A 13,367-nucleotide genomic window follows, 5' to 3' on the forward strand; every position below is an offset into this window, starting at 1 on the left:
CGATTTAAGCTTTAGAATCTCAATCACCTGAACTGACACTGTACAGAAAAGCAAACAATGCTGACAGAAAATATTCTACATTCTCTCCTGTGGCTTTTACAACCTTTGAAAGGAAATTGGTGCCCACTGAAACTACCGATTTATACTAAAGGAGTACTGGTGCCTTGTGTCTGCTCCCCTGTTGAAAAAGTTCTCAGTAAATGTTTTGACTCCCTCACAGCACTGATGGGACTTTCTCTCTAGTATGTTTTTTCCTATGTCTGAAAAGATTTGAGCTCTGACTAAAGGCTTTCCCACATTCACGACATTTGAAGGGTTTCTCCCCAGTGTGGGTTCTTCGATGTTGAATCAGGATTGCACTTCGGCTGAAAGCCTTTGCACACACGTCACATGTATAAGGTTTCTCTCCACTGTGGATCCTCTGATGTAGATTAAGGGCTGAGCTCTGAGTAAAGACTTTCCCACATTCATTACACTTGTGTTGTTTTTTTCGATTACGGTTTCCCTGTCTTCTTTCAAACTTTCTATCTTGTTCACAGGTTCCTCTAAATGTGAAACTCTGGGAAGCATTCATTTGAAGAGTGTTAGAAACTTTGTGATGCAGTTCTTTGCCTGAAGAAGTCTTTCGCCTTGAAGCTGATTTCACATTTATAGTTCTGGTGTCTCTATCATTTTGTCTTAAGGTGTGATGCTCCTTCGATGCCCACTGTTGCTTTTTTGTGGGCTTAAGCTGGCTACGTGGTGTCTCCTGAGTGATTTCACAAGTTGATAGCTTCTTTGCAAGCATGTCCTCATTTCGTCCAAGAGAGACCTGTTCAGCCGCCCTGTCATGCTCTTTCTCCAGCTCCTCCAGCATCACCACGGCTTCCTCTCCACTCTCTGGTCGGTTCTCTTCAAACCAGGCCTGCAGCTCCTCAGGCAACATGGCCAGGAACTGCTCCAGCACCAGCAGCTCCAGGATCTGCTCCTTGCTATGCACCTCTGGCCTCAGCCACTGACAGCACAGCTCACAGAGCTGGCTCAGAGTCTCCCAGGGCCCAGATGACTCTTGGTAGTCAAACTGCCTGAACCGCTGGCGGTAGGTCTCTGAGCTGTAGTAGCTGCTCCAGTGGCGGCTGGAGACCATATTAGAGGCCTGCCCTCCCTCTTCCACCTTCATTACCAGAATGCAGTCAGGGTCCCCTTAAGTTTGTGGAAGGAGTTTTGATGTCTCTCTCAATTTTACAGACATTTGGACTAGGAATAGCTCAGAACTGCTAGGCTTTAATCTTCAAGAAGGTGAAACTCTCCTTATGGACACTGCTCCTCTGCTGAGCCTGCTCCCGACAGTCCCGGGACACCTTCCTCCACCACACGGCGCCGCTCCCAGATGGGGACCCGACTCCGCGAGACCACATGAGGAGAATGTATGGCATTCTTTTAGCACTGATATCTGACCATTTATAATCATGCATCAGTCAGTCCTGGTAACTTTGGAAGTAGTTGTTTCTACTTAGTTTTTTGTTGTTGTTGTTGCTGTTAAGTAATAACTATCTTGGGGGAGATACTTTGAGACTACCCCATAAAGATTTAAATTGGCTTTATATGAAACCTATATGTTGAATCAGAAAGTGTTTTATTTTACTTAGTTTTACTAGTTAGGAGCATGGTCTATTTTTCTAATTACCTGTTTTTCTTTAGAAAAACAAATAAGATGATTTTGTTCCATGCTTACAATGGAACAAAGTGGAATTTAAAACCAAGTAGAGTATAGAGGACAGGCTCTACTTGGTTTTAAATTCCACTTTGTTCCATTGTAAGCACAGAACAAAATCATCTTATTTGTTTTTCTAAAAAGGCAGACTTTTTTTCAGCACAGTAAAAAATGTAGATTCAAGCATGGGAATTTTATTCAAGAAATACTGATGAATATTCATGCATGGACTGAAGAATATGAAATATGAAATATCAACTTCCCTAAAAGTCATGGGATAAAAATTTTTGTGGAAGGCAATTATATTACTCAAAAAAAATACCTATAAAAACCCCAACACCACAGAAGCAAATGATATATTTAATGTCATTGGTAAATTAGGATTCTTTTAGATAAACATAAAGAAGGAAATGGCATGCTACTTTGAATTGTTATCAGTTATGATGTATTTATAAAGTGATAGTGAGAGTAAGAAAAAAGTAGAAGAAATATTAAAACATATTCTAAAATATCCTTCTCTACTTTGTTTTCCTCCATAGTATTTATATCCTTATACTTTATTATTGCTAAGATCATTTACACTTCTTTGTTTATTTTTCTCTCTTCTCACTATAAAACAGGTCTCCTATTATAATTTTGTTGTTTTGTTCACTGCTGTATCCCCAACAATTTTTTTTAATAGCTGGCACATAGTAGGTGATAAATATCGGCAGAATGAATGAACTGGTATGTGGCAGTATGTGCGAGAGATACCAAGTCACTCTCCTTGAGTATCAAGAGAGAATCCTTTTAAAGTCAAGGCAAAAAGACAAAGTTAACTACGAAAGGGGATAAAATTAACCTGGATTCAAATTCAAAGGAACTTTCAATGTTGGAAGGCAATGGAGAGATGCCTTTGGAAAGAAAAATGAGTTCAGACTGTGGTAAAGATAAGTAGCTTATATATAAGAGTAACTCTCCTACAAATAATTATTAAAAAATAATTTATAAACCAAGTTGAAGGCACTTTTAGAATGTCCAAAGGCAGGCAGCAATCATGGAATATTTCAACTTTTGAAAGAATAAATGGCCACTGAGTCAGATCCACACTTACTTGACTTTTCCCCGAAGGCAATTCCCACTTCATATAGCATAGGGGAGCTATAATTCAAGCAGAAATCTGCTGTTTTATCAGGTTGAGGTGTCAGAGAACAGAGTTTGGGCTACCAGAGGAGCTATAAATAGAAGGGGGAAATCCTGAGAAGGAAAGCACCAGAGGGAAAGAGTTACTAACTCAGCATACACACTTTCCTCAAATCCTTGGTTGATCTTTGAATGAATGCACAAGGAAGATTCCAAGAAGTCTAGTGGAAAACAACAGCTGGAAATGTGAAAAAGCTGAGCAGATATCTTAGCTCCTGTCAACAGAAGAAGAGATAGAATATATCATCTGAGTCTGAATTTCTACCCATTGATGAAGGAATCCGCTTTGCCTTTTGTGCCTACCACTGTAAGCACAGCTCCTCTATCCAAGAGCTAGATCCTTTGTCTTGGTCATTTGTGAATTCAGACCAGGGTGAAGCCTTCAGATCTAATCCGAATTCAGCAAAGCAATCTCAACAGGAGCAATCTCATGATGCTAGTCTTAGACACCTGAAGGGTTGGATTTGTCTCATCCTAAGATGTCCCCTTTGCATTTTAATATGGGTACTCTGCTGAGCCACTTCTTTTGTGATCTTGCTATTTGGCCTACTGTATGACTGGCACTTGAGTTCTAAAATTAACAGAGGTAGAGCCAGTTAAGAACTCAGCGGTTATTTAGGCATTATGAATGACTGGTGCCAATTTTTCTAACAGAGAGTACCAAGCTATTATGTAAATCATTTTTTTTTACTTCAAAAAACCAATTGGTTGACATAGTTCAAGCCTGAACCCTAATGGTTGCAGCTGTGAAGACCAGGATCCATTCTTTATTAAGGTTATTTACTTCCTTTAATTTAAAGTCATTATACTTTGGTGTAAGGATCAGAGGCATAGAAAAACTGTAACATATGCTTCACTCTCTGCAATATTCTTTCATCCCTTTTTATGCATTTAAAATGTTGGGATTTTCTTATTATCTTATATAAGGATTCCCAAGTAAGAATTTATTTTTACAACAACAAATACATAGCACAACTTCAAGATGGCACAATTCTGGTACTGTTGGTTATGGCAGACCATCTAGCTTATCTTTGGATATAATTTTGTCATTTATTATTTCTGGATCAATATATCTGATCCAAGATCATTTTTTTCTTTGCTTCAAAACTGTATTGTTTATTTTAGACAATCTATATTATCATTCTTAGAATGTTTAAAAAATAGTCATTGTATTACTACTGTAGTTATGCCCAGTGGTCAGAAAATTTTTCTCTAAGAACCAAATGGCAAATATTTATGTCTTTGGGGCCCAAGAAGCAAAATTAAGCAATTGTTATTGCCAAAGAGCTAATAGTCCTTTTACACTTTACATTTTAATAGGTTAAAAAAATTCTTCATTTACAGGCCATACAAAAATAGGCAGAATATCAGATTTAGTCCATGGGCTATATTTTCCAGCCTTCCTCTTTAGCACACCTTTATCAGGTGAGGGGGTGACGTTCATTAGAATCTTTCAACTTCTTGACCTTCATCTCCATTAGTTCCACTTGATATTTCCTTATGTATTTAAAAATATACCTACTCTATGATTCAGTCATTCTCTCCTAGGTATTTACTCCAAAAAAGGAAGCAATTTATCCATGGAAGAAGACTTACACAAAAATGCTTGTCACCTTTATTTCCAGTATTGCCAAATGTCCATCAGGATAAAAGATTTAAAAAGCATTGTAATATATTCACTCAATAAAATACTACTCAGCAATAAAAATGAATGAACCACTGATGTATGCAACAACATAGATGAATCTCAAAAACCATGTGTTTTGGGCAAAAGAAGTCAGGTACGTAAGAGTGCTATATTATCTATATGAAGATCAAGAAAAGGCAAAACACATTTAGCTTAATAGAAATTGATTATGACAGGCTAATCTATGGGGGTAGGGACTGGCTGTATAGGAGGCATGAGTAAATTTTATGGAATTAAAGAAATGGTCTATGTCTTTACGGGAGTGTAGGCTACATGGGTATAATCATATATCAAAACATTTAATTGTTGTCTAAATCTGTGCACTTCACCATATGTAAAGTTTACTTCAATAAAACCACAAAAAGGCATTTAAAAATATGAACAGATATCCCTCCTTAATATAAACAAATACAATATTTACTTAAATATATACTTGACAAAATATTACCATATCAAATTCAACAATACATGAAAGGGATTATAAACCCAAATTGTGTTTATTCCAGGTTTGTGTTTATTGTACACAATTGTAAACAATTGTGTTTATTCCAAGGTTGACTTATCCTTTGAAAATCAAAAATTTAATTCACAGAATTAATAGGAAAAGGATAAATCCCGTATGATAATTTTAATGGATGCATAAAAATGTTTAGCAATACATGATAAAGAATAGTAGAGAGTATTCTCAATCTGATAAATTGCCTCTAACAAAAAACCTAAAGCTAATATTAAACTTACTCATGAAAGACTGAATTATTCACCTCCCCACACTAGGATCAAGAAAAAGACAATAATTCCTACTTCTACAACTTCTAGTCAATATTGTATTGGAGGTTTTAGCCATTGTTAGTAAGTCAAGAAAAACAAATAAAGCACACAAAAATCAGGAAGAAAAAAACTAAAGCTCAACAAACTTATTAAATTATTATACAGTAAAATAGACACATTTGTGTATAGTTCTATAAATATTAACACAAAAGTCAACTTTGAGTCCTACTTGCAATGAATCAATCAAATCAACCCTTACCTCTCATACCACTCTCCTGACCCAAGGGTTGGACACTATGCTCTACTCTTTGATCAACTTATATCATTTCAATACTTAATATCTGAGATTATAGCTGCTAATATCACTGTCAACAATGCTGAAGAATGATTAGTATAAAAAATGGGCAAGGGAGGGCAAGAATGACACTGAAAGCCTCAGAAAATTATATTACATATCCTGCATGCAGGAGACAATTGTTCTACTTTTTGGTTAATTCATAGCCTATAGGATATATTGGTTATGTGAAACACATCTGCTTGAATGATCAACACAATTGCATAGAAAATTTCACATTCTATTTAGGTAATACCTTAAATGCCAATAGTAAGTGAAATGCATTTACTGATTAATCTATGTAGGAGACACCTGCCTTTGGAAAAACAGTATCTTTTACTTATGAGCTGAATTATCAAACAGTTCTCAGATTACAGGGTCAGTTGGTTGCTGGTTGCCCTGGGAGCAACTCCATCTAATTAACTTCTTTGCTATTCTCATTTCATAGTGAAGGAATAAAATTGTGGGTTTGAAATTGCCTTCAGCTTTTGATGATATGCCCCTTAATATTCTTCTTGTTTTATGTACAGTTGGATTACATTCATCCCTTTGATGTTTGTGGGGTGCCCATTCCCATGTCCAAGTATTTTTTATAAAACAGGATTGAGCTACTATGAGATACATCATTTAGTAGAACTCGATATTAGACTAAGCAAGAGACTTCAGCCTATGGCTATGAGACATGGTCAGGAGCTGGCAGCCAACAGATGAAAGCACAAAGTAAAGAAAACCTTGCCTCCAACCCAAGTTTTCCGCCTTAGAATTTATTGTTGGAAAACAACTTACCCCTCTCCTGGTTTATGAGAGACTGGGATGCAAGCCTTAAAGCTCTGGCCATGACATAATGGAAATCTTGCTTCCAGTCCTATTTTGGCACTCAGGATTTATGAATGGAGAAGATCAGACCTTCCTCCAGCATCATAGAAATAATAAGGTCTGATTCTATAGATAGCAACTGTATGGCACAGGGGACGAGCAGCCTCTGTTTCTGATCCACCACTTCCACACTTCACCAGGATTGCTCATCTTACCTATTTAATTGGTACTTGTTTCCATGGAGCTTCTAGGGAAGCCTGTAGATAACGGTCCTCAAAGTACAGACCCTGTACCAGCTGCATAAGCATCACCTGGGAAATTGTTAGGAGTTCAAATCTAATGTATACTGAGAATTTCCTTGATTTTAGTATTATGTGCAGTTCCCCAAACACACTTAGCCACAGAAACTTTTCTTTTTTACATAGGCATCTCTTCAGGCTTATGTTCTATGAAATACTCTCAATAAAACAGAGCTTTAGAGAATGCTGTTTGAACTGGGATGCAGTTCAAAATTATACCTAATGATATTTCCTTTCCTTTAGCCAAACAAAAAGGCGTACAATTGAAAAGCACATGAAGAAATAAGGCCATTACTTTTAAAAATAAATACATTCAATGTTCATTGCAGCTCTATTTACAATAGCCAGCACATGGAAGCAACCTAAGTGTCCATCGACAGATGAATGGATAAAGACAATGTGGCACATATATACAATGGAATATTACTTAGCCATATAAAGAAATGAAATTGAGTTATTTGTAGTGAGGTGGATGGACCTAGAGTTTGTCATACAGAGTGAAGTAAGTCAGAAAGAGCAAAACAAATACTGTATGCTAAAACATATATATGGAATCTAAAAAACAAAACAAAACAAAACATGGTTCTGAAGAACCTAGGGGCAGGACAGGAATAAAGACACAGATGTAGAGAATGGACTTGAGGACACGGGGAGGGGGAAGAGTAAGATGGGATGAAGTGAGAGAGTGGCATGGACATATATACACTACCACATGTAAAACAGATAGCTATTGGGAAGCAGCCGCATAGCACAGGGAGATCAGCTCCGTGCTTTGTGACCACCTAGAGGGCTGGGATAAGGACAGTGAGAGGGAGACACAAGAGGGAGGGGATATGGGGATATATGTATACGTATAGCTGATTCACTTTGCTATACATCAGAAACTAACACAACATTGTAAAGCAATTATACTCCAATAAAGATGTTAAAAAATAAATAAAAACATTTATATTAAATGGATGAATTAATTCTTTGAAGTAACTAATGTTGAAATCTAGTTTTTCAAAAAAATTTATCTTGTGGTTAAATAATTTAAAATTTCTAACATGTGCCAACATATGCTGACTTGTCCTCTTTTATTATATTCCTCATTTTGTAAAATACTTGGCAAATATGGCTATAATCAAGACAAATTAGATTTTCAATTAAAGAAGTAAGGATAGAACAGTTAACTGAAATCCCCAGTTAATCCAAAGCTTTATTTTAACCAATAGATTCAGCTAAGCATATGGCTGCATTATATTCATGGCTAAATCATTAGGAATCTAGAAAATGAAAAGCAGATTTACTGTTACTGTGCATGTTCCCACAGTTTCAATGCCTATGAGACCCAATCTGCTGGAGTTTGTCAGTGTTCCAGGTTTTAAATAAGAAGATGTCTGCATACTTGCTCTAAATGGTATTCCAGGAAGCTCTTAAATTGACTTTAACTGCTATGTCACTTAATTTGAGCTGAGAACTCAATGAGTTCCTGTCCAAAATCAGTTCTGAAACTAATGTGTCTTTGTACCGTCACTGGTGGCCCCTTTTCCATATTTCATGAGCTATGAAAATTCACAGTTCTACCTCCATGTGAAGCTGGTTTACCGCTTGAATAATTAGGACCAAATGGAGATGGTAATTCAAATGAGAAATGTGCTTACATGTTAGTCATCTATCCAGGGGAAAAAAAAGGAAGACAATTGATCATTTCACTTTTCAAGTAGAAAAGTTGGCAACTAATAATCATCATCATCACAACTTCCAGTTATTAATTGCTTAAATATTCCAAAAATCATGCTCAGCAGGTTAAATTAATTATTAATTAATTTAGAGTAAGCTCTCTTTCTCGGAATTTATCTGTTGATATATTTCCACATATGTTGAACAATATACTTAATAGCAAAAGATTGGAAAAACCTAAATGATCACCAATAGAACCTTGTTTAAATAAAAATTAGCATATGTTTACAATGGAATCCCATTGTGGAAACAGATCACTGTATGCTCATGCTTGATTAGAAATTTTAACTGAAGCCACAAGCTTCAAACCTCAGCCTTGTGCCAAAGACCTTAAAGGAATACAAAATTATCAATACAAGGGTTTCAGGAGTGTTTCTCAGACATTTTCCATGACGGCACAAAACACGTAGAAATTAAAACAGAAGAACTTTTAGAAGTATTGACTTCAGTGAGTAGGTACTGTTTTAGGGATTGTGGGACATGCTTTAATTATAAGAGCACTTGTTTGAAGAAGCCCTGCCTTCTGGTCTCAGTGCTGCCATGATTTTGGACAAGTCCCTGAATTTCTTTGAGTGACATGGTCCTCATTGGAAAAATCATGCAGCTAGGTCAGATAATCAAAAATTGTATAACTTCTCGTATCATTGCACTTAAATTGTTCTCATTAACTTCTTTGGGAGATCATGGCTTCAGCAAGCTGAGAAAGATTCACAAAGAATTCCTTCAGAATCATATACTATACAGCAGTATGTTCTCACTCCCAAATCCTTTGAGTGTTGGGGAGGTTCCATATTTATTAGGGAGACTGTACTGCACATAGTGGGTCATTACAATGCATAGGCCCAACAGCCAATCCTAAGTATTCTTAAATATCAAGCTTAGCTAGACGTATCAACTTATAACAGGAAGAACAGGAGATATAGTAAAGAAGAATAGATTTTAAAAAGATTTTTGGCCTAAGAAAAGACTTTAGGCTGGCTCAAGCTCCTTCTTTATTCTTTTTATGTAATACTGTGTCTGTCTTTTGAAAATGCGGTTATAAAACTGAGTCAAGTGTGGTGGGTAACTGATAAATATTAGATAAAGAAGTGTTAATCCAATGGGTGGCGATTATATTTTAAATTTTAAAATGCCAAATAACTGGTGAAATTAACACAAATGCCAGAAATTTATATACAATCTCCCACGTAACCGTTAAGGCATCTGACCTTATGACATCACATGGAGAAGAGGCTCCAGGCAGAGGTGGGAAGATTTCTAATGACCACTGGTGATTTAAACAGTGTTGATTAGATCACATTCCTGGCAGATTAGTTATTCTCTTCTGGAAATCTTTGAAAGCAGCATTTCTAACTCAGGATTTATTAGAAGTATAATAAAAAAAAAAAGAAACCCTTTGGATTAGGAGCTCTTCATGAGTAATAGCAACAAAGGCATTAAATTATTTATATAAACGTTTTAAGAGATTCTTTAATAAGAACTACAAGCCTCATGCAGTTATGACGTTACTACTTTCAAATAATCTCATTCACTTTAAATGAAAGAGCAACAATAAAAAATATCATTCTCTTGCAATGCTACCTAATACCTATACAAAAGCTACCAGAAAAATAACTAGTGGGCATAAGCAAACTTTTCAGAAGACTCCAGGTATGAAACCTATATTAAATTATCTTTTTTGTTTCTTTATGGTTTCATGAGTACAACATTTTTCCTCCCAGTAGCTCAACCCCATTTCATTGATTAATTCATCTGCCTACCATGATCACTTTTACTGAACTCAGAGATGGAGCTAAGTACCTATATACACACTGAATGAACTAGGAGATACAGGTAGGGATGGTGAATGGTCTCATTAAACTACACATTACAGATGTGCTCCTAGAGGGTCTAAGGAGATATCAGTCTATATTCATTGATAGTCTGTTACACTGGTAGATACTAGGATTAGCCAATAAAAATTGGAGATTTAGACAAAAAATATTCAGGGTACGTGGTTAAATTTTAATTTCAGATTAACAAAGAATAATGTTTCGGAATAGGTGTTCTACATATTGCATGGAACGTACTTATACTAAAACAATTTCTGTTGTTTATCTGAAATCCAAAGTTAACTAAGTGTCTTGTATTTTACCTGGTAACGCCCACAGTGGTCCCTAACGAAACGCATCTCCTCAAATCCCTGCACTTGTATAACCCTCATCCCTTACATCTGGGCTGGGCCTGTGGCTTGCTAAAACTAAAAGAGTATAGTAGAAGTGATAATTGCCAGTTTCAGGCCTAAGCCTTGAAGAGACCTGGAAGCTTCTGCTTTTGTGGTTTGCGGGTACTAAGCCATCATAAGAACTCCGCCCACCCTGATGAGTCTGCATAGAAGTCAGCTCAGCTGACACCAAGAACTGAGACCCCTAGATATATGACCCCAGTTGAGATGCTGCAGTCAGCCCTAAAGCACCTGAGCCATCTTAGTGGAGGCACCAGATATGTGAGCTAAGAAGCCATTTTGGGTTTTTAGGGCCCGGTAGACATTGTGTGGAGCAAAGACTTATCAAGCCTGCAGTGGCCTGTTTGATTCCTGACCCAGAATCATGAGAAATAAAACAAATACTGCTGTTTTAAGTGCTAAGTTTTGCATTAGCTGTCATGTAGCAATAGATGACCAACACAGGCAAGTCCCAGCCCTGACTCTGCTAGCTCCTGCAAGGAAGCTGTCTGACCTCTCCAGACCTTTTGAAAGTAAGAGGAGAATATTTGCCTACTTCATAGGCATAGGAAGAGAGTGAATAAATTCCCTTGTCTAATGTGTTTGAGAATACTAAAAGCTGTAAAAATGTTAAATAGATATATGTAAAGGTTTTGTAAAATCAAGGTAAAAATTTACAGGGAGCAAATTCAATGTTAAAGGAGTAAGTCTGAACATCAAAGGTGGAATACTCAGAGGAATTTTTCTTTTTTTAAACTTATTCCTTTCTATTGCTTTTTTCTTTTTTTTGATTAGCTTCCCAGAGCTTAAATTTGAATGTGACTGCAGTGGATTCTATTATTTTAACTTTGCTACCAATAATTTCTGAGAGGAGAGTTTAACTTTTGTCTCAAACACAAGAGTGAAAACTATAGAAGCAATAAGTCACACAGCACTTCTTCCCATCAGGAAGAGGGAAATAATTCTCCATAGATGTTCCAAAAGAAACAAAGTCGTACATTGTAATCTGATGAAAAGTTGTACAGATTAGCCTGAAAATTGATTTTTATATAAAACCACACTTAAGCTAGATAAACCTAAAGATATCCACAATATCAATTAGGATGATATTTGGCTGCAACTAACCTAAGAAAATTCCTGAGGTGCACAGAGGGAGTAGTGTGGCAGCTCCCACAAAGCTGCCACACTACTATATGACTTCTCACACAGTTTACATGTGTTACCCCATGATCGATAAAACCTGCTTAAGCTCTAGTCATCACATCCACAATCCAGGCAGGAGGAAGAAGGAAGGGACAGAGAAGGGCATGCCCCCTCCTTTTAAGAAAACTTCCTAGAATTTTCACAAGAAAACTTTTGCTTAATTTCTTTCGGCCAGAACTTAATCACATGGTCATGAGGTTGGGAAAAGTAGTCTATTCTGAATGGCCAGATTTCCATTTTAAGTGGAAAAATGGAGATGGCTATTTCAAAGGAAGACTATCTAAGGATGACTATTCCTATTTTTTTTCTTACACTGTTTTAAAAATTAAGTTATAGTTGATGTAGAATGTAGTGATTCACAATTTTAAAAGGTTATATTCATTTATAGTTGATATAAAATATTGGCTATATTCCCTGTGTTGTACAATAGATCCTTGTAGCATATTCTATACATAAAAGTTTGTACCTCTTAATCCCCTACCCCTATATATTGCCCCCCCTTCCCTCTCCCCACTAGTAACCACTAGTTTGTTCTCTATATCTGTGAGTCTGCTTCCTTTTGCTATGTTCACTAGTTTGTTGTATTTTTTAGATTCCACCTAAAAGTGGTATCACATAGTATTTGTCTTTCTTTGACTCGTTTTACTTAGCATAATACCCTCCAAATCCATCCATGTTGCTGCAAATGGCAATATTTCATTCTTTTTTATGGCTGAGTAGTATTCCATTGTGTGTGTGTGTGTGTGTATTTTTGTATCACATCTTCTTTACCCAATCATCTGTTGATGGACACTTAGGGTGACACTTCCATATCTTGGCAGTTGTAAATAATGCTGCTATGAACACTGGGGTGCATGTATCTTTTCAAATTAGTGTTTTGTTTTTTTTTTTTGGAAATATACCCAGGATTAGAATTACTGAGTCATATGGTAGTTCTATTTTCAGTTTTTTGCCACAGTGGCTGTACCAATTTACATTCCCACCAACAGTATATGAGGATCCCTTTTCTCCAGATCCGTGTCAGCATTTGGTATTTGTGTTCTTTTTGATGATAGACATTCCGATGGGTGTGAGGTGATATCTCACTGTGGATTTGATTGGCATTTCCCTGATGGTTAGCGATATTGAACATCTTTTCATGTGCCTGTTGGCCATATGCATTTCCTCTTTGGAAAAATGTCTATTCGGTTTTTCTGCCCATTTTTTAATCGGGTTTTTTTTTTGGATATTGAGTTGTATGAGCTTTTTGAATATGTTGGATATTAACTCTTTATCAGTTTTACCACTTGCAAATATTGTCTCCCATTCAGTAGGTAGTTTTCTCGTTTTGTTAATGGTTTCCTTTTCTGTGCAAAGCTTTTAAGTTTAATTAGGGACAGATACTTGTTAATAACTGACTCTGCATATATGCTAAAATTCTGTATATGTGTGCTTTCACCTAAAATTCTTAAGGAATTATT

At 36.4% G+C, this 13,367-nt stretch overlaps 1 pseudogene; it reads right to left on the bottom strand.

Moving 5' to 3' along the window:
* Nucleotides 1–214: 214 nt before the first annotated feature.
* LOC113618589 (zinc finger protein 396 pseudogene) lies at nucleotides 215–1,231 on the bottom strand (annotated as a pseudogene).
* Nucleotides 1,232–13,367: the final 12,136 nt, after the last annotated feature.

This window comes from Aethalodelphis obliquidens, unplaced genomic scaffold (assembly GCF_003676395.1).
Source record: "Aethalodelphis obliquidens isolate GAN/ISIS:26980383/991018 unplaced genomic scaffold, ASM367639v1 scaffold5, whole genome shotgun sequence".
NCBI lineage: Eukaryota > Metazoa > Chordata > Mammalia > Artiodactyla > Delphinidae > Aethalodelphis > Aethalodelphis obliquidens.